The sequence below is a fragment of the Sus scrofa genome, chromosome 2 (assembly GCF_000003025.6).
Source record: "Sus scrofa isolate TJ Tabasco breed Duroc chromosome 2, Sscrofa11.1, whole genome shotgun sequence".
Taxonomy (NCBI): Eukaryota; Metazoa; Chordata; class Mammalia; order Artiodactyla; family Suidae; genus Sus; species Sus scrofa.
In genome coordinates, this window is record NC_010444.4 from 98,996,356 (window position 1) to 99,019,640 (window position 23,285).

Consider the following 23,285-nt stretch of genomic DNA (forward strand, 5'->3'; position numbering starts at 1 on the left):
CTTTACTAATTTTAAAATCTAACACTCTAAATATAACAGTATTCAAAGGTTAAAAAAAAAGAGAGCTCTGATAGCTATACATGCTAATATCAAATACAGCATAAATAATAATTCAAATTATGAATATGTTCATTCAGTAATTAGCTTATTCTTATTTTCTTATACTTAAAATAATTTAAATCTATAATGAAATCTAATTAAATATAGAATTTCTATGACTGCTGATAGTGTATTCAAATTAGAAATTTTTTTCTTTGTTAAAATTTTAGGAACCTGAACAGGGAAATATTATTAAAGCAATTTTTAATTTATTTGTTAAGTTTTTATAACAACGCTAAGGTCTAGATAATGGACTTAAACCCTCTTGTTTAAATAAGAATACTTGACACTCATTTGTCACTGTGACTTCTTTCAGCTCCACAACTGAAGCTGACCTGAAAGCACTGCCCCCCAAGAAAACCCTTGACTGCAATCTCTGACATTAGAACTCTCTGCAGTCTTTATCCTGGACCTTTGAGACTCAAACTGCCACATTTTGTGAACTATGGTCAGTAACATACCAACCAGTTTTATTCACCAGGGATCAAACTGAGACCGAGTAAGTAGCTTGCTATACTTCTGAAATTAATAGCTATCGTGACAAGAGTTGTTTATCTTTTTCTCTTACTTTAATTGATGATCGCTTATTGGATCTCTAGAGAACAGTAAGTGACTTAGGCTAGTGGGTCCAGAATAACAGATTGAACCAATGGATTTTAACCCTTTAATTTTTCCCCCCTCCTTCTTGGCTCCTAAAATAAGAGTTGAACAGTTAAGTTTGTAATTATTCTGTTCAATACATGGTTTTTCATGTGTAGGACCATGTTTTGTTCTTATATGAATCAGCGACCTAATCTTTGCTTATTTAAACATATCCTAAAATTGGAATGATTTCATTTCTTAATACACACAGAATTGGGGTGGAAAGGAAGAATCTCTCCTGGCTTATCAAGTTTCCTTTGTAAATCTCAATCCCCTACCTTTTGAAATTACAGTTACCCATCCTTGTACTTTTGTAGTAGCAATGACAGATATTTTATTCAGAAGAAAATGTCTTTTTGAAATATTATTTTTTATTAGTACTTTTGCATATGTTAAGATGTGATAGTTATTCGGTGACCTGGTAGCCATGAACTCATAATTTCATCTTCTTTTCCAGAAGAGAGAAGACCCCTAAGGGCAAATCTCTGGTGAGGCGGTCAGGTGTGAGCTGTTAGCAGCCAATACTTAAGGTGGCTGATAGATGGCTGCACCCACCTGGGGAAGGGAATCAGTGTGGGGCCTCACAAAGTTGGCTGCAGTTAAAAAGGAGTATAATAAATATTTCTAAAGTCATGGAATATCATGTAAGTTTAGGTCTCAAAAATATTCCAAATGAATAGGTTGAGGGGCTGTTCCTCAAAATTTGAGTAGTTTTAAGATAAATTTAAAAGTACGATTCTATACAATGAGTAATTTTTACTACTCATTAATTTAGTATATCACAGTCGGTGGTACAAGAGTGAAATTAGGATAAGTGTTTGAATGAAAAAAAATCACAAACTTTTTTTTTGAGAAGCTATAATAATCTTATCTTTTAAGATGATCTTCTGGAAGGATAACTCTCACTTAGAGCATCTATTGGCACTAAAGACTATGACATGCTGTATGTATCATATTGACATTCACTCATTCGTACATTTAATAAATACTTACTATTGAGAACATACCATGTAACAGGCACTATGCTAAAGATACAATAAGAAGAAAATTTAGTGTATAGATAATTTCTGATCAAATAGTCATATAAGAGAATAAAGTTAACAAACTTTGAGTGCTTGCAAAGGAAAATTTGTGGAGATAACAAGAGTATATTGTAGATATGACGGAGTTAGTTTTGGAGTGTAGGGAAAGTTTCCCTGAGGAAATGATGTTTGAGCTGAGGTCTGAAACATAGTAGAAGTCAAAGAAGATGGTGGAGACAATTTGAAGCAGATGAAAGGGAAAATGGTGATTTTAAGGAACTGAACAAATTCCAGGGTAGGTACAAGTTTGTGAATTTGGGGAAAGTTGTTCAAAATGATAGTTATGAAATAAGCCTAGACTGGTTTATGAAGATTCTTATAGACCATAATAAAATTTAGACCTTTACTCTGAAGGCAATGAGAAATCATTGATGAGCTTTAAACAGACATATAACATTCATGAATTTTTATCTTTGAACACCCCCTTGTTACTGTGGGGTGGGACAGGAGTGAATAGTTGCAGGGCAGTGAGGAGGCTCCTACAGTTGTTTGGTGAGAGATTATAAGTTTAGACAAATGAGGAATAAATGGTTAAGATAAAGTGGTAGCTCACTTGCAGGTGTCATAGATAAGGGCAAGGAAGAAGTTTCCATTTCTGCTTTTCCAGCTGGATGGATACTTGTCAATAGGGGTGTTTTCCTCTGCTCTGTGAGCTGATTTTTACTCTCACATTGTTCTTTTTTTTTTTTTTGGAACTATAAGATTTCCCACTGCTTTACATAGAATAGACAGGTAACAGGGACCTACTGTATAGCCCAGGGAAATTTACTCAGTACTGTGTGGTAACCTATATGGGAAAAGAATCTGAAAAAGAATGGATATATATATATATATATATGTATATATGTATCACTGATTTTGTTGCATGCCTGAAAGTAACAAAACTTTGTACATCAACTACAGTCCAATGAAATTTTTTTAAAAAAAGGCTTTTCAGAACTGAGCTGTCATTCCTAAACCTTTGAGATTGGTAGCATAGAGAATGTCATACTCATTTGATCACCAGACTCTGTGACTCTTTTCTTCTGGAGGTTACTGTGGGCCTAAAGCCTCATGAAACACACATGGGGTTTTGTCAAATTCGTGTGATCATTTGGAGGCTAATTTTCATGCTGGTTCTACTGTTTGCATTCTGAGGTATCTCGTTTTTTGTGTTCCCTCTCTAAGAATAAACATTTTTCTTTCCCCCCAACATCTGTGTGCTTGAGGACAAGTGTCAGAGTACTCTCAGGTTGCATGCTGGATTTTGAAAGTGGGAAACACCTTGTTTAGTTTGCGATGTCTGGAGCAGCAATCTGCAGACCCATGGGCTATGTGTATGAGATAGCACATTATCTGACTGCAAAATGAAAAATTCAATAACAAGCTTTAGAGCTGGAAGACACTTCAATGTCTGTTTCATCTTGTTTTACAAATGCAAAAATTAGTGCTCATAAAAGTAGAATGGGCCACTCTTGGTTAGCAACCTTTCAGTGGGAGAACTAGAATTAAAATCCTAAAAATTAGTTTTTTTCCCATTATACTAGGCTTTCTCACAAACCTTGGAACACACTAGCGATTAATACATATTTCTTGAATAAATACATGGTTAAGTTAATATAAGTAACTGCATCTTTTCTCTGAAGCTTCTTCTCTATAACTCCCTTCAGTATGTATAAAATCTTTCTCCTGGGGTATTTTACAGTTCCAGTTTTTAAACCTTAATTCTTCCAAGACAAAGTAAATTGTCATCCAAGTTTCTTTTTAACAGTAGTAAAAATCAGTAGTTTGTTCCAGAACTCTTCCTCAGTTGTCCATAAAGGAAATAAAGGGAAAAAATGTTCACCATATTAAAACAAAGAAAAAGTAAAACTAATAAGTTATTCCTTGAAGATTTCCTATTCATGCTCTGCATCATCTCCTGCCAATCAATGCCAAATGTAGCTTTGGTCACTTCCAGGTGCACATTACTTGTCAGATATGTTCATGGTAGACATTTATCTGTGTTTTTCATTTGTGAAATAACAGTGGCCTCTGAACCAGTAAATCCACACTTTCTCATTTTGGTCTTTTATTATTGTATTTTTCTGAGAACATGTAGCATACTCTTGATGTTCTTGTATTATTCTTAGGGCTCTGATATCGATTCAGTCAGAATCCCCAAGCCCCACATTTTGTACCAACCATTCCCCCACTTCTGAATTGGGAGACAGAGTTGTGTGAAAATGAAGATGCATATGCAAGCAAATTGTGTATCTGAATATCAAAGAGATACAATGAAGATCATAAACATAAGCAAACCAAACAATAACAATGCATGGAGAACTTTTTGGTGGATACAGTGCCCTCAGTAATTTAAAATTTCAAAGAAAGCTACCTTCAAGTTGGCTGAATGGGAAGACAGATGCTGACACACACTCTGTAATGTCTGCTTCTGAAGGAAGTGGGGAAATATTCCAGAACGCATTGAGCATGATTAATTCTCTAGGTTAATTGACGCTATGCCTTGATCTAGATTTCTTCTTTGCAAATAGTTCCCATTTCTCCTAGTTGTTTCACCTTCACTGTATCATTTGTATCACATGCTGTGTCTCACCCCAGGGTTTTGGTAACTGAAACTCATAGGTCACCTCATTTGTGTAAATAGTCTAATTTCTCTTGACCTAGGAACAAGACAGGAATATACTTAGTCAGCTTCTTCCTGGTGCTGGTTTTTATGTTTGCGTTGTTATAGTTTACTGTGATGTTCTTTATGATATATAAGGAAGAAAGAAACTCTTTACTAATTATATGAAATAACCTATACCATCAGAATAATCTTATAAGCAGAGAAAATGATGGCCAAAGTGATATAATTTAACATAGCTAGAAAAACTTTCTATCTTAAAAACAGCTGTTGTTTTCTATTTATTTTGGTGTGTTTTTGTGTATGCACACATGTTCAAATTAGTCATTGGAAGCATTTTTCTTCTTCATGTGGTCTTCTTTTGAAATCAAGAACTTTAAGGGAGAGTATGATATTAACCATTTGATACCCTAGCATCGGTGAATGTATTAGATATTTTCCTCAATTGATGAAGATAGAAATATTGGGTTATGAGACACCAAAAAAGATTTCACTAACTTAGACATTTAAAAGAGGGCAACCATGGACTTGGAGGGAAGGAAACTACAGTTCATCATTCCAATTTGTATGTAGGAGTATGCTTGATAGATCTTGAGGACCTACTAATAGTAGGAAATAGTCTGTGAACATATGGAGGTGGGTTAAGTAGAGTCTTCAGGACTTAATTGTTAGAAGTATACTAATTTCATAGATAGGAAGGTCAGTAGCACTCAAACTAGCGTTTAAGCCAAATCACCCTTTATTCTTATTTTCTGCACTTGATGCTCAATAGGTTGAATCGAAAATGATTTTCAAAGTGAGTTGACACTGGTCAGATTTCTTTTATAATCAGGTGCCAAGATGATTATTCACACATCACATTTACAGAGGCCTTCTTCTCAAGTAGTAATTTCTATAATGCTGGTTAAAAAAAACTAGACAAGATGTAGTTTTTGAGTACAGGTTCTCAAAAAATGTGCAAAGCTGGAATGTAATTGTAGGCTGTATTATTAACTCAAAGGCTGGCATCATTTCAGCATAAAAATAACAGTTATGGGAATGAGGACCCCCTTTTTTTAATCATGAAAGAGCTTGTGTATGGATATTATGAGGGATTTTCCTGAGCCTTATTCTTAAACAGATTACACTATTCAAAGTCTCAAAGAATCAAAATCATGCTCAGCTGGGGCAGTCAATGTGCAGTCTAAACATGTGACAGATGCAGAGAAAACTTCAAAGATGCCATTACAAATGCCTGTGGAGATATTTAAGGAGCCAGATGCTACTGTTTCATGTCTTCCACAGCTCTGAATGTGTCCTGTGATCACCTTCCAAAGAGGAGGTGTGGTTCAATCTGGTGAGGAACAGAATACTACCTAATCTTTTTGTTGTTGTTGTTTGCATACATTGTATGGCTGGGGTGTGAGGGGTTGATATCAGTGACTCTAACAGGGAGGACACACATGTGAATTCGCAATTCCTTATAAAAAACATAAAGGCACAACTGCAAGGGAATTATGTATATGATGTTATTCCTTGAAAGTGCTCCTATCTTAAAAACCCTGATTTATAGGTGTGGATTGCCATGGAAGCACTTTTTTTCGCTCTAATTTTTGGCATTTATTTAGACACCCTGAGAGGTAATAAATATACTCATTACAGTCAATATTTAATTCCCATTTTGTTCTGGTGGTGAGAAATAAATTACTTGGGAGAATGTATTATTAAGTATATGTTTCATTTTCATCACTACCGCATTCTGGATAAGAACGTAATATTTTGGGATAGAATAAAGTCCCAGGTAAATACAAAAGCAGTGAAATTTAGCAAAAAAATTTTTTTAAATGCCACCTGCCTTATTTCAGATGGACTTCTGCCTTTTATATTTTTCTTCTCCTTTACAGCCCGTATAAGAGAATTTGTTTTATCTCAACTTTTAAGAGCACCATTTCATAGGCTTATTATTCTAAATAGAATAAAGAGAAATGAAGACAACTTCTAGGAAACATCTAATATTGCAAATAAAACAACCTAGAAAATTTGAGTCACTGTGTAACATTTGAGCATTTTTTTTGCATTGAAAAAGTGATTCTGCCCATTTGTTCTCTTTTATTATATGAACTATGTGCCTTAGCTCATCCTCTATTAAAAAAGAACCTGTGAAGAGACTGTTTTATTAAGTTTTGAATTGAAATTTGTGGCATTTTATAAAAAACAAAAGTCATAATTATTTACATGAAAAGGGATGGTTATAAGTGGGAAATAAATAGCAAAGAATATTTTTCTTTCTAATGTAAACATCTGGCAGTAATCCTTGCTTACACAATTAATGGGCATTTAATTGGCAATGATCAGTTTATTGCTGCAATATGAAGTGAATGTTTCCCCAGGAACAAACAGCTGTTGCAAGAATTTCACAGTGATTTAGCAAACACCAGGTGATAACTGTATCTAGAATGAAGTGTTCTGTCTTTCAGCAAATCACAATGCCTGGAAGAAAACAAAATGAAAAGTAGCATAGCCAAAGAGATCCAATTGTCACTGACATCAACATCTATCTCAAAAGCAAACTTCATAAAGCAGTAGACTAATTATGTTAGATATTATCCATGCCTCAAATATAAAGGAAAAAGTAATTCCTCCAAGAAGCAAATAATAAGTTGGCATGACAGTCGTCTATTTAAAAGTAATATTTTATGTCTTGTTGTAAAGACATAAGAGTTGATAAAACTTTTTTTGTATTCTATTTTATCCCTTTAAAAGTCTTAGAAAATTTGATAGTCATGATTCTAATTTTTTGATTAAAAAGTTATTGAAGTCATTCAATGGTTACTGACAATTATATTTTTTCTTAATAGATTTTATTCAACTGTCTAAAATTAAATGTACCATTTTTTAATTTGCATTGCTTGTGAGCTGCTTTCCCATTAAGTTTTAAATAAAAAGTTTTTTCATTTTTCATTATGCACTCTTATTACTAATTTAATAAAATGATAATAGCTGTGCAAACTTTCTGTTACTACTCAGCTTTTGGCATAGATTAAATTATACATTTTAAATGTAGCACACTGGCAGACACTCTTATTTCATAAAGCTGAGTTTCATTAGTGAAGAAAGTAATTTTGCTTCAGCAAAAAAATGCTTTATTTACTATACTATTTAGTATTAGCTCATGCTAGGGTCTACGAACAATAAACTCAAATGAACAAAGCATCAAGGGCCAATTTATAGAACAATGCTTTTATTTTTTCATGTATGCATTCTGCAATAATTCATCTCCATGACAAAAGCAGACAATCAATCTTCTTCTATTGTGCCTATTTCAATAAAATTACCATTCTCGATGTAACAAAAGAAAGCTGCCTAAGTAACAGGAGTAGTTTTATAGGCTCAAATCAATAAATTGACCATACTTAAAAAAAACTTTACCCATTAATATGACAATGCAGTTTTATGTTTAACTTCTTCGCAATAGTATTAAATTATTAAGTAGCATTGTTCTTTTTTGTTCAAGAAAAGGGTAAGAAATAAGAGAGTATGTTAAAGGAATGCTTTCACGTCTCTGTGACAAAACTTAGTAGCTCACATATGTGTTGATATGCTATCATCTTATAACTCTGTATTGAAATGCATCACATTTTTGAAATAAAAATCTCTATTTTTTTAGTCCTAAAATTATATGAAATCTATGTACTATTACAAAATGTATTATAAGATCATGGAAGAATGGCAGATTTAAGGCACTCTTATGATATATGATATTGTTTCTAAAGTGAGATATTTATGCGGTAGTCTATGTTAAACACACAAACTTAGGCACATATTTCAAAAAGTGAAACCCAATAATGTCATATGAAATGTAAGGGAAACTTTAGTTCAAAAGTTTACTACAAGTTTCCACACTGGGAAAATAAAGAATATAATAGATATACCTACATAGGCATTCTGAATAACCTGCTCTTTTATTTTTGACTAGAAGAATAAAAATTTAAGATAAAAAATTAAAACTTTTCTAGCCAATATAGAGGGCAATACTGAAAAATGTATTTCGTTTTCATACAGTATATATATAAGTGTATATATATATATATACACATATATATGCGTGTGTGTGTGTGCATGTATGTGTGTGTATATATGTATACACACACTACATATATACACACACTACTATTTTTGGTCCTACATTTCTTTCACAGAAATTAAATGGATTTATAGCAAAATTATTAGATTAAAATATAGTTTCTATATAACTTGCCAGAGTAACAGGATTAATTTGAGCTAATAACACTCATGTCATTAACCACTCCAAAATTCAGATGACTTTAGAACCTCTGAAGACTCTCTTTAATTGTATTTTCTTTTTTTCTGAATTAATGAGGCAGGCCATAACATGTTTCAAGAAAATGAAATCTTTTGTTACAGAAATGTAAATGCTATGACTTAGCATCTAAGATATTATATAGCATAGATGACTGTGAGAATAGCTTCATTGTAGTATGCAGGGCATCATAATAATTCATAATTTTCAAGAATGTATACACTAGTTATATTTAAATTCTGAATATTTTGTGCTCATATTGTCTGTAAATTTATAGCATGATCATGAAATACAGTGTGTTATAAGAATGGCATTCTACATTTGATGTTAGATATTGTGTTTGATTTTAACATTATAGTAATTAATTAGAAAAATTGCAGTAAAAATATATTACTGTAACAAAGTTGAAAGTAAACATTACTGAAAGTTTTACTATATTTTATTGTAAAACAAATGCTTTCATCAAAATGTTTTTAGGTCATAAGCGGCTTTGCCTGATGAACAGTTGCTTATTTTGTTTCCTTTCCTTTGCCCATGAACTGGTTCATTCACTTTGAGTTAATTCCAAGTCAATGTGATGTAATAGTTATTTCCTGAGGGAGATTTATTACTGACGATGAACTCTTACTAAGGAAACTTGTGTACTTATTATATATTACTCTTACTTTGTTCAAAGGAACCAACTTCAAGGAAAACTAGATAGTTGTTTTATGTTGGATGTTTCATTTTTGTCTTGCTATCCTTAGCTTTATATGCTATATAGAAAAAAAAAAAAAACAGAAGATATTCAACAAGAAATCACAATGTTGTTTATCATACCTTGACAACAACACTACTGAATCTTCTTTGAACCGTTATTTATCTTCATAGAGAATCTATGCCTTGGGACCAAGGTCGTCTTTGCTCCCAAGTCTCAAGAAAAAACTTTATAATTCAGTTATTTTTCCCTTGTAAACATCACTTCCTCTCTTCCCCATATGCCTTTCTCTCTTTTCTCCTTTTCCCCTATCACTGCCAAATCTATTTTTTAATGATTTTTAATTTTTCCATTATAGTTGGTTTACAGTGACTGCCAAATCTATTAAAGTGTAATTAATAAATCTTCACAATTTCATTACACACTTCACTTTGGAGTCAGGGCTCAGGGAATTTCCAATCAGTGCATCTGTTTCATTAATCCTGGGACTTCGCTGCATTTTGTTTAAATTATATTACCAGTATTACTATTTATGAAAGTCCTTGTTTCATTTCTTTTATGGATGAAAATATTTCTAACAACAGCACACACTGAAGAAACTAAAGCCACCTATATTTGTAGTTATATAAACCTAAAATAGTCCATTGAAATTTGATATTTTTTTTTTTCCTTTTCACTTGTTTAACAGTCTTATTCAGAGCACTAGGGTACTTCTTTTGTTTTTGTTTTAACTGCGCAACTATTGAATCTCTCTCATACCTGGTTGGTCTTTGCTTGAAGTTAGAAATTGATCTGAGACGGCTTTATTTTTGAAAGAACTTTGGCAGAGAATATGAGCTGAAACCATAATTATTAAAGAGACATCTAGGCTGACCTTTTGGTCAAGTCCATTTACACCAGTTTGATTACTAACTCTATTGCTGTAGCGCTCACACTTCCCTGTCCAACAGAATCATCTGGAGGGCTTGTTCAAAAACAGTTCACTGGGCCCCACCTCCAGAGTTTCTGATTCACTCTGGAGTGAAGTGTGTAATGAAATTGTGAAGTGACAGAGAATTTGCATTTTTAACAAATTCCTGAGGCTTGCTGATTTTTCTGATATAGGGACATTTTGAAAACTTCTGCTGTGTTAAGCAGGATATTTTAAATCTTATGATTTTGAACCTTATAATATGGTAGACATATCATATCAATTTGAGCTTTAAAAAAATATATGATTTAGGAGTTCCCATTGTGGCACAGTGGAAATGAATCTGACTAGAATCCATGCGGATGCCAATTCCATCCTTGGCCTCACTCAGTGGGTAAGGAATCTGGCACTGCCATGATCTATGGTATATATTGTTGATGCAGCTCAGATTCTGTGTTGCTGTAGCTGTGACATAGGCTAGCAGCTGTGGCTCTGATTTGACCTCTAGTCTGGGAACTTCTGTATACCTCAGATGTAGCCCCAAAAAGCAAAACAATAATTAAAAATATTATTTAATAATTTGTCACAGACTCCATTATTTCATATAATGAGGACTGCATGGTGAATGTGTTTTGATTTTTTTACATGACTCTTTTTTAGAGCAATTTTAGGTTCATGGGAAAATTGAGGGGAAGATGCAGAGATTTCCATATACTCCCTGCCCCCAACATATGCATAGCCTCCGTCATTATCAACATCCTGCATAAAGGTAGTACATTTGTTGCAGCTGATGGATCTATATTACTAATCCTAATCACCCAAATTACAGAGTCTGCATCAGGGTTCTCTGTTGGTGTTATAAATTCTATGGATTCAGACTACTGTATAATTCTATGTGTCTTCCATCAGAGTATGGTGCAGAGAAGTTTCATTGCCCTAAAAATCCTCTGTATTCCACCAGTTCATCCCTCCCCACCACTGGCAACCATGATCTTTTTGCTCTCTCTGTAGTTTGTCTTATATGACACTGTAGAATGTCATATAATTGAAATCATACAGCATGTAGCCTAGGTACAAATCCTTTTACTTAGTAATATACATTTAAGGTTGTTTTCAAGGATTGGTTTCTCTTTTTTTTTTTTAAGCACTAAATAATATTCCATTGTCTAGATATACCACAGTTTATCAATTTGACTGCTAAAGGACATCTCACTTGCTTAAAAGTTTTGGCAGTTATGATTATATCTGCTGTAAACACCCATATGTAGGTTTTTGTGGGGACCTAAGTTTTTAATTCCTTTGGGTAACTACCAAGGAGTAAGAATGCTGGATAATTTGGTAAGAAACCATCAAAACCCTCTTCCAAAGTAGCTGTACCATTTTTGAATTCCCACCAACAATGAATGAGAGTACCTCTTGTTCCACATCCTCAACACTATTTAGTCTTTTCAGTGTTCATGATTTTGGCCATTCCAATAGGTGTGTAGTAATATCTTGTTTTAATTTGCTTTTCTCGGATGGTTTTGATATAAATCTATTTATCTTCTTTGGTGAGTTGTCTCATGCTTTTCGGCCCATTTTTTAATGAACTTCTTTGTTCTTGTTGACTTTTAAGAGTTCCTTGTATATTTTAGATAATAGTCCTTTATCAGATGTGTCCTTTTGCAAAGATTGTCTCCTAGTTGGTGGCTCATCTTCTCATTCTCTTAATTGAGTAAGTTTTTAACTTGTGAATTTGGTGCCTTAGGCTAATGTCACCAGATCCTAAGATTATTCTGCAAAGCTGTGTATTTTTACCTGATGAGGCTTTTAGGGATTGAAATTATTTATAAGCCAGAATTGTTCAGTGCTCTGACTAAAGATATATTTCTTTTTATAAATGTCTTTCAACAGAGTGAATACTTCTAATACCTTGACCCCTCTTCTTTTTTTTTTTCCCTTTAGAATTGAACTATCTTGCCTTCATGTGCTTTACGTTCAATGGAGTCTACAGTCTTTCATTTCACTTCAATCACTCTCTTGCCAATTACCTCCCTTTCCATTTCTCTTTGCTCTTCAAAACTAACTCTAAATCAATCCAGTGTTGGTATTTCCTTACACTGTGCCAGGTGGCTGAGTGCTTTTGGGAAGGAATCACACTGAATAAACCACAGCTGATCTATGATCTCTTCCTCAACTAGGTCATCATGACTATCTGGAAGTCCTCCTTTCTTCAGCTGGTTTTCTTTTCTGTCAACTGTGCCTACTTGGAAACTTCTTTTTTTCAAAGTTTTTAGTTAGCTGCATAAGTATTTATACTCTGAAAAAAAAAAGGTTGTAATTTCTGCATAACAGAGAAAATGTTAGAAATTGGAAAAATTTCTTACCACTAAATCCATCCCCACACCCTTAAAGGAGCAAGAGCAAGTTAACCCCCATTCCTAAAGCAAATACCTCTTTCAGTGCTCTGGATGTACCTGTTCACAGAACATCATTTCATTTTTTATTCCCCATTCCAACTGTATCATTATCTTTTCCTCTCCCTCTTCTCCTCCATATCAGCATGAAAAACGTGCTCAGGTTTCTTCCAGTGTTTCCATGTTTCCCTCTAGAGAATACCTTCTCTCACCTTTCTTTGCTACACTTACTGAACAATATGCCTTTTCCCATTGTCACTGCCCCAATCTATATTTAATTCAATGAATTTTATTATGTTTATAGTTGTACAGTCATCACCACAACCTAATTTTAGAACATTTCCATCACCAACACCTAGCCCATCCCTCTCCCCACCATAACCTCTCCTTTTGTAACCATAAGTTTTTCAAACTTTGTGAGGTAGTTTCTGTTCTGCAAAGAAGTACTTTGTAACATTGTATCCTTTTTTTTTTTTTTCAAGAATCCACATGTAAGTGATAACATATGATGTTTGTGTCTCACTGTCTGACTTCATTTAGCATGATGATTTCTAGGTCCATCCATGTTGCCACAAATGCCGTAATTTCATTCTTTTTATGGCTGAGTAGTATTCCATTGTGTATGTACCACATATTCTTTATCCTCTCCTGTGATTTTGGACATTTAGCCATGTCTTGGCTATTGTATAGAGTGCTACAAAGAACATTGGGGGTACATGTATATTTTTGAGGGTTAGGGTTAGGGTTAGGGTTATTTTCTCAGGATAGGTGCCCAGGAGTGGGATTGCTGGATCATATGTAACTCTATTATTAGTTTTTTGAGGAATCTCCATACTGTTTTCCGTAGTGGTTGCACCAATTTACATTCCCACCAGCAGTGTAAGAGGGCTCCCTTTTCTCCACACCCTCTCCAGCATTTATTGTTTGGAGACATTTTTGTGATGGTCATTCTGGCTGGTGAAATGTGGTACCTCATAGTAGCTTTGATTTGCATTTCTCTAATAATTAGCAATGTTGACTTCTGAGTTTATAATTCAAGTTTTCTTCTGGGAATAAATATTCTCTTCCCTTAGCTTCTATACTCTGACCTCTTTTCTTCACCCTATTCATTGTTAAAATACTCTGCTGGCTCAACAAGGTGGGGTGATTCTATCTACATCCAGTCTTTCCTATACCTACAAATGCAGCCTCCACACTGGTCTCCCTCCTGAATAAAAACCTAGGTAATCCAAATGCTAACTGGAGGTCCTCTCCTAAAAGTCCTACACTCATCTTGGACTCAGTATTACTTACATCCTATTTATGTATTTCAAATTGTGTGAACTTGTAATTCTCCAAAAGCAAGCTGATACAGTACATAATATTCTACTTGAACTCAGATGTTAAAGTGTCATGTTACTACTGTACTGCATACTTGCTGTATGTCACACCACCGCTTCTCTCTTCTCTATAAAAATTAGAATGACCAAGTGATAATATATACATTGCAGGAGCACAGCAAGATATATATGCTATAATGTATGTGAAATGCTTTAACTAAAATACAAAGTGCTATAATAAAATAATAGTGGTAATCTTGTCATTATTATCATTTATCCAAATTGAAAATTAAGTAAGCACAGTTGGTCAGTCATTTTTCACTAGAATATTATTTGCCCCAATCAAAGGGCACATTTAGCTATCTTTTTCTCTTATTTGAAAGCTCCTTTTTCTGGTTTCTAGCATTTTTTTCAAAAAGCTGATTCTTCTGGGCCTTCATATAGCTCATGTGTTTATTAAAGGGCTGATTTTTTTTCACATATTTATCTTTTAAGTTTTTTTTTCTTTTCTTAAACAGGTGGTGACAGGCAAGTTTATGTACCACTTCAGTAGTTTTTACTTTTTTTTAACATTATTTGCTTGTAAAGTTAAAATTTGAGATACCTCCATTTTCTTTCAAAGTAGTATTATGTATATTTTTTGTATTGTAAGAATTTTACTACTTGTTCATCACTCTTAAGCCATCTGCTTTCTTATTATATCATAGTCTTTTATGTGACCTTTTTGAAATTTGCTTGTCCTAAACACTGTAACTCAAGTTTTACTCTCAAGCTTCCCTCCATAATTATCACAAACTCTTAACAAAGCCTGGCCACTTAATTTGAAATGTTGTATCATTTTTAACACATATATTGGTTTGCATTGATCACAACTTGGTGTGAAAATAGGTACTTTATTGTTTGATTTACCGTCTGTGAAAAAAAAAAGTACAAACTTTTGAAGATGCAGAGTTGAAATAATGAGATTACTCACACTTTTGCTATGATAAAAATTGCATGTCACTATTGAGAGTGTCATTTTGGGCAAATTTGGTGTTTTCCATCTGTAATGGCTTCATCAATTCTTTTCTTCTGCCATCTATTCACTCCCAGGTGAGTACATACAATCTATAGTATTTAATTTTTTTATGCAACTCTCTCAGAATCATAGAGCTTGTTTAAATAATAGAAATTAAACTGGCAAAAATATCAGCCAAAAAAATCAAGTAATTTATCATATTATAATTAATCTCCTTTCAGGAAGGTATTTCAATTTCCACTCACTACCAGCTTTCACTGGTTTAGAAAGGAAGGACATGATAAAACGCTTGCCTACATTGTTCTTTTTTTAAATGGATCTATATGGTTTATGACTTTATAAACATTTTATAGTTATTTCCTTTTTACAAAGTGATACAAATTTATTGTAAAATATTTAAACATTACAGAAAACAGAAATGTTAAAAATTTTTTAAAAATCTCAAGAAACTCATTTCTCAGAAAGTTTCCAGTAGTATTTGATGATACTGATTTACATCTATGTATAAATGTTATGTACATAAAGCAATAGAATTATATATATATAGAGAGAGAAAAAGTGTGTGTGCGTGTGTATATATATGCATATATATACACACATACATAGTGTACACACACACACACAAAGGCGCCCCCCCACAGCACACAAGTTACTTATTTCACTTAGTGATACATTGTGAATCTCTTCTGTTTCAGCTGAAATAATTTTGCCTCACCTTTTAAAAACTACATAATATCCCTATATGTGGTTAACTCATACTTTATCCAGTTAACATACTTTTAAATATCATTTCCAACATTTTTTTTTACTAAAGAAAAGATTATAGTTAACATCCTTGTACACATACTTTTACATGCTTATGTGAATATTACTGTAGAATCAGTTTTTGCAAAGGAAATCAAAGAAGCTACACACTGAAAAATATGTTGATAAATTGCCTTTACAGAAGATTATTCTATTTTACATGATAACTAGCAATATATAACATCTTTTATGTGCTTCATCCTTATCAACTCTAAACATTATCACTGTGTATGTTGATACAGATAGGCAAAAACAATCCTAAATTTATTTTAATTTTTTGCATTAAAAATCTCATATTCTTTAAATGGTTGTTACTGCTCTTTGCACCTCCTCCTTTTTAAAAGTTGGCTCATTCTTATTTAGTTGTAATATAGCTATCAGAGTTAGGAATAGTTAATTTATGTGTGTTTGTATCTGTTACATACATATTCCCCCTTGTTTTGAACTTTAAAACTGGCCTTGATGTAGTATTTTACCTCATAAAATGGCTATAAGTAAATTGTCTATAGTTTTCATATTATGCTTATAAAAGCCTTTCTAATTCCAATTACCTTCTCAATCATTTTTGATAAGTTTTAACTGTAACTGTAATATACTTTTATTCATTTTAATGGAATGTAAATAATGTCTTTAAAGTGTAACAGAATCTACAAAATATTTTTATTTTGCCTTACATAAACTATTTTTTCAAATACTTGACAAATATACTTCCTTATGAAAAAGGGTCTCTGACTTGCTTAAAAAGAAAAAAAAAAGCTAACATATACTCAGTACACAGACACAACTAGACGTTATAGCTAAACACGATTAGGGCTAATAGGAAAGCCAAAATATAAGTACAGGCTAAGAAGATAGTTGAAAATAAGAAATAAAAGAGAAGTTAATGGAATTAAACTGCTTATTTTAGAGGAAAGAAAGAAAGCTATGTCTTAATGGACTTTGTAGTAATGATAAGATCAACAACAATTAACAATTTACTTCTACACATTGACTTTGAACAAGAAAGTCTGAACCAAAAAATTAGAGAAGAATTTTTATTAGATTGGTACATGTTTTTGACAGTGCAAATTACTAAGTATTGAAATGAACTGCATTGGAAATCTCTAAAAACTGGATACATTTCCACTAAATCTGGAAGATCCTAACAGATGAGATTGCACCATGATTGGGTAAGCAATCCTGAGGCACCTTTCATTATTTTATGATAGCTTTGAAAATGTCTGAAACACCAGATGTACATTTATATTTTTGGAAGTATGCTGCAGGTTTAATTTGGTCTTGCCAAGCCAATTCTCAACTGGTTTCCCCATTTTTTAGTTTATCCTTAGTCCAATTCATCATGAACACTACTTTTTAATAAAAGATGCCAGCCATCGACTCTGATCAGGTTTCTTCCATGTTCAAGGACAATCTGAGATTGGTTTGTCTAGATCTTTAAATTCTTGATGCTCTGATTCCAAAATACCATTCCTGCCCAGCCTCCACTTGCATTTCTTCATGTATATCAACTGTAGCCAAACCTCTCTCTTCACTTTTTCATAGACTGACTGTATACCCTCCTTCCTCCCACCTAGCTATATGTCTATTGTTTAACTGTGCAAATACCATCCCCAATACCTGTATTGTTCTCCATCGCTGTCTATAGAAATTTAATTATTGGAGTTCCTGTCATGGCTCAGCAGTTAACGAAACTGACTAGCATCCATGAAGAGGCAGGTTTGATCCCTGGCCTCGCTCACTGTGTTAATGATCTAGCATTGCTGTGAGCTGTGGTGTAAGTCGCAGATGTGGCTCAGATCTGGCGTTTCTGTGGCTCTGGCATAGGCCGGTGGCTACCTCTCCGATTGGACCCCTAACCTCCTGGGAACCTCCATGTGCCCCAGTTGCGGCCCTAAAAAAAGACAAACAATAAACATTCATTCATTGTTCATACATACATGACATCCCAGGAAGTTTTCCTTTTCTCCTAAGTTGAGGGCACATTTGTTTATATCTTTATCTCCACCTCAAATCTGTAAACTCTACAAAATCAGTGTCTCTTTCTTATTAACAATTCTATACCTAAAGGGGCACCATTGTTTTCATATAGTATCAAGTTTCCTTAAATATATCTAATCATGAGAGTCATAATTAAGGATGCATATTCCTATGTTCAGCCTGGCTACTGCATCAGGATTCTGAAGAGTGGCAGAAAGAAATTTTATCAGAAGGAAAGTTTGGAAGTCACAAACATTTAAGTACTTAATGAAAGAGTGTTAAATAAATGAATGAGTCTCTTTTTATTTCTTTGGTATCCTATTTAAGAACATTTACTCAAGTACATTTTTCATTGACTTACCTGCTTTTTTCTCCCCTATATCTCCATCAGAATACATTGGAAAGAAGGGTGTTGGACTCAGTAAAAGTAATTGCTTTTATTAGCCAATTGACAAATGATATCCTAAGCATCCCTATAAGTCTTAAAAAACAACAATTAAATAGTGGAGCAGTGGATCATACTGTGCCCTGCAAAATGGAGCTTGAGGTCATGAGCAGATAGACCAGCTCAGTGAACCTGGCTTTCTTTCCCCATCTGATCATGTGTTATTGGTCATTGGCATGTTGTTCACTGCCGAGTTCTTTGTTTATGAGGTCACCTCCACCAAGCACCCTCGGGATATCTCCAAAAAACTCCTCATCATTTTGGTGGCCTCACACTTCAAGGGCTTTGGAGTCCTCTTCCTGCTGCTCTGGGTCAGCATCTATGTGTGAGCTCCCAAGGGTTCTAACCAGGTGGCTTCACCAAATCCATGGTTTTGTAAATTTTTTTCTCTTACTGGAAGTACCCCAGCTGCTGCTCACAATAAAGGTAGTGTTTTCCAAACAAACAAACAAACAAACAAACAACAACAAAACTTAGAATACTTTTGAGCAGCACTTTTAAGATATTAGGTAGGACTTTGAAGTAATGTGAAAGGAAAAGTTGGAAAAATGTAATTCAGTGTTCCAAGATATGTTTAAGTCACTCATTAAACTTCACCTGAAAGGGCTTAGTACAGGCACTATGACGAACAATATGGCAATTTCTTTAAAAAAGGCTAAAAATAGAGTTACCATTTGATTCTGCCATTCCTGGGCATATATGTGGAAAAAACTGTTATTCGAAAAGATACATGAACTCAAGTTCACTGCAGCACTATTTACAATAACAAAGACATGGAAGCAATCTAACTGTTCATCAGCAGTTGAAAGGACAAAGAAAATGTATATAACAATGTAATGGAATACTACTCAGCCATAAAAAATGAAATAATGCCATTTGCAGCAGTATAGATGGACCTAGTGATTCTCATACCAAGTGAAGTAAGCCAAAGACAAATATAATATGATATTGCTTATATGTGGACTCCTATAAAATACAAATGGATTTATTTTAAAAAAAGAAATAGACTAATAGACTTAGAAAACAAAGTCTGGTTACCAAAGCGGAAAGGGAGGATCAATAAATTAGAAGGTTGGAATTAACATATACACTCTACTATAGACAAAATAGCCAGCAAGGATCCGGGGAATTATATTCAGTATCTTGTAATAACTTATAAGGGAAAAGAACATGAAAAAGATATACATAACTGAATCACTGTGCTGTACAGCTGACACTAACATAACATTATAAATCAACTAGACTTCGATTTTAAAAAAGACAGGGTAGGACTGCAGAAAGAGCCAGAGCCAGAAAAACAGTGGTCCTTGATCTGCAAATAACCTTGCTCTGTGACCTTTTAAAAACCTCTTCCTTTCAAGGGGCTCAACTTATTCATCTTGTAAAATAAGGGGGTTGGAGTAGCTGATCTCTGAGGCCCCTTCATCTCTAAACTTCATGATCCTCTGATTCTTGTTTTATCTGAGAATTTCATTTATCTATGTGATTTCTTTCTTGCCTCTGAAATGATAATTGAGGGTTGATTATACGTATCCAGTCCAATTATTCATAGATCATAAAGATTCTTATTATTATATGTGGAAGATAAAGATGTATGAATGGCATAAGATTGAAATCTCTACAAAGCCTAATGACAAAAATGCCATTATATACTAAGAATTTTCTTCTTTGGAATATTACAATGGTGTTTTCTGCTGAAAAACTACATTTTAAGAGCCATGCTTAATATTTAGTGTGCTTCCATTCTTGAAGAAGAGAGCTGAATTTTAAAAATAGATGTATTAAATATGCTTTCATATAAATTTATATTACACCATTATTGGAAGCATTGAGCCATGGCAAACAATCTATTACATCATGATTTACTATGCTGTATTGTATCAACTGATGGATTATAGCATGTCATGTTTTGATATGTAAAATCTTTAAGATAATTAAAGAAGCAAACCACAAAAATAGTGCATGTGCCATTTTAAATAAAAATCTTTTTTTTCCATTCTCCAAAGTAATTTTAGACATTTTAGAGGGTTCTATATTTTGGCATAGCTGGGTATCCAGGTATTAGCTCTATGAGGAAATATATAATATACATGAGGAAAGCTATTAAAATAGGACATACGAAAAATAGCCGATGATAACTTTTGAAGGATATAAAAATTGACATTTTATAAATATTCATATTATCTGTTTTCTTCTCTGATTTTGAGTATTGTGTCAACCATGCTCTTATAAATATGACCCCTGTTTTTTAAAGAATCAATATATTTGCCTTCTTTCCTACTAGGTGTTACTATCAGCATAAAGTTGCTACCAAGGAAATAATGCAAATAATTCTTTGTTGGCCAGTTGCCAAAGAAGATACATTTCACAGAAAAATTATCTGCATTTTTAATCTGAACAATGGCATGGCTAATAAGATGCTAACTACTGATTTAAATCAGGTGAGAAAAATGTAAGTTGCCAGAATTAAAATGTGACCTTACAACCTTAAAAGTTTTAAATGCCAAATATTTATAACAGATACATTTTACATGTGAATATAAATATCATTGTTACTGAGCATGATAGACCTAATTTTTTAAAACTAAAGGATAATAATGCAATAATGTTAGAATGTGAGAAAGGTTTGAATATCTGCTATAACTGAGTTCAATTCCTGTCTCCATAATTGGCTAGCTGTGTGGGCTAGACAACTACTTCAAGTCTTTAAACAGGTTTCTTTGCTGTATAAAATGGGACAAATAATCCTCTGTTTTTTAGGGACAATGTATTGTGTGAGATCTCATGTTAAATGTGCTTCACAGAACAGGGCTGACTCCTAAAAAGGCCTCAGGAAATACTGGCTATTATTAGTGTCTGATTTAGACCTGTGATATACCTCAAATTTTTTTTTTTTTCCCTTTTTCAGGGCTACTCCATGGCATATCAAACTTCCGCAGCGTATGGAAGTTTCCAGGCTAGGGACTGAATCAGAGCTACAGCTGCCAGGCTAAGTCACAGCCACAGCAACACCAGATCCAAGCTGTGTCTGAGACCTATGCCACAGCTTGTGGCAATGCTGGATTCTTAACCTCTGAGTGAGGCCAGAAATCCTCATGGACACTATGTTGGGTTCTTAACCTGCTGAGCCCCTACAGGAACTCGAATACTTCATATTTACTCTCTGATATTCAAAGAGTTGCTTTCTCATTTCTTTTTTTTTTTTTAAATATAATGATTTTTTTTATTATAGCTGGTTTATAGTGTTCTGTCAATTTTCTACTGTACAGCATGGTGACCCATGTATGTCTTTCTCATTTCTTACTGAAATTCTGAACACATTTAATATATTCAAACGCTTTTTTTTAACTATGTTCATTGAGTAAATCCTTCATAGTTTTAGAGAGTGTACCTTTTCTCAGACCAATGTTTTCCTGCTTGGCGAATGTAAGTTGCTCATTCTCTTCTCCGCAGAAGAAAATTTTTCTGTATACTTTATATTTTTAGAAACTTCTCCAGCTCATAATAGAGCTGAGGATGATAAAACATTAAAGAATACACAAAGGAAATTCCACTGTTAATCACCATATGATGAATTATTGTGGATAATAGTTTATTTGAATCACTTCATTTGAACTTTTTGGCTACTCCATGGCATATCAAGTTCCAAGGCCAAGGATCAGAATCTATGGCAAACTTGAGTTGATGATTTTCTTTTCTGTGGAAAAGTTCATTTGTGCCATATATTAGATTCTAGATATAAGTGATATCATATGGTATTTGTCTTTCTCTTTCTGACTTACTTCACTCAGTATGAGAGTCTCTAGTTCCATCCATATTGCTGCAAATGGCATGAGTTTTTCTTTTTTATGGCTGAGTAGTATTCCATTGTGTATATATACCACATCTTCCTAATTCAATCATCTGTTTATGGACATTTGGGTTGTTTCCATGTGTTGGCTATCAAGAACAGTGCTGCAATGAACATGCAGGTGCATGTGTCTTTTTTAATGTGAGAAAAGAGAATGTATACATGCATGTATAACTGGTTCACCATGCTGTACAGTAGGAAGAAAAAATAATGTATTGGGGAAATAACAATTGATTGCAATTAAGATTACTTGATAAGAAAAAAAAAAAGAATCTATGGCAAACTGAATCCTTAACTCACTGTGTCAGGAAGCCTTAACTCACGATGTTGGGTTGGAGGTTGAACCAATGTCCCAGAGCACCAGAGAGGCTACGGATCTCATTGCACTTCAGTAGGAACTCCTGAACTTTTTAAACTTTGGAATTAAATGAGAACCCAGCTTTCTAAGTACTCCCCTCTTGGACATCTGCATGCATAGAATTAAAGACAGTGGGATATATTTTTTAAGGGCATGTGCCAGATGCCTTCTGTTTGTTCCCCTGATCCTCTTTCCATCCTCCTCCATCTTGCTCTACACCTCAGGAGGTTATTCTGAAAGGATTATGGTAACAGGGTTCTTTGCCCTCTGACTTCCTATTAGATTTGGCATGTGGGGTTTAGCAGGGATGGGAGAGAAGGTAGAAATTGAGGTTAGTTGTTTAGTCCAACCAAAATCCCTCCTTTCAGGTCTGTCTGAAAGTGTCTACATCCCTACAACACAGGTTACAACTCCTGGCAGGTGGCTATGCCCCACAGACCTCTTTCCGTCTCACTTGGTTCTGGTAACTGCCCCCTTCCTGCTCTTTGGGGCTTGGAGGTGGGAGTGCTCTAGGAGTTTTGCTATTGCTGTATAGTCCCTGGTTACTAAGCTAACCACATGACTTCGCTATATCCTTCTTGCTCTTTGTACATCTCTATATTAAATCCCCCTCCAAATTCTCAGTTTGAGTTTGATTTTATTTCTTACTGGAGGGTCTAGATCCCTAAATGCTTATTTGCATTTTTAATTTGTCTTCAAGTTGCTGTTTAAGTTGTAATTTACGTGAGAACAAAAAGTATTTACTACTTTTTATTTTGCCTCATTTAATAGTCATAAGGTGGT

At 33.9% G+C, this 23,285-nt stretch overlaps 1 pseudogene; it reads left to right on the forward strand.

Annotated features, from left to right (window-relative positions):
- LOC100621673 lies at nucleotides 18,385-18,623 on the forward strand (annotated as a pseudogene).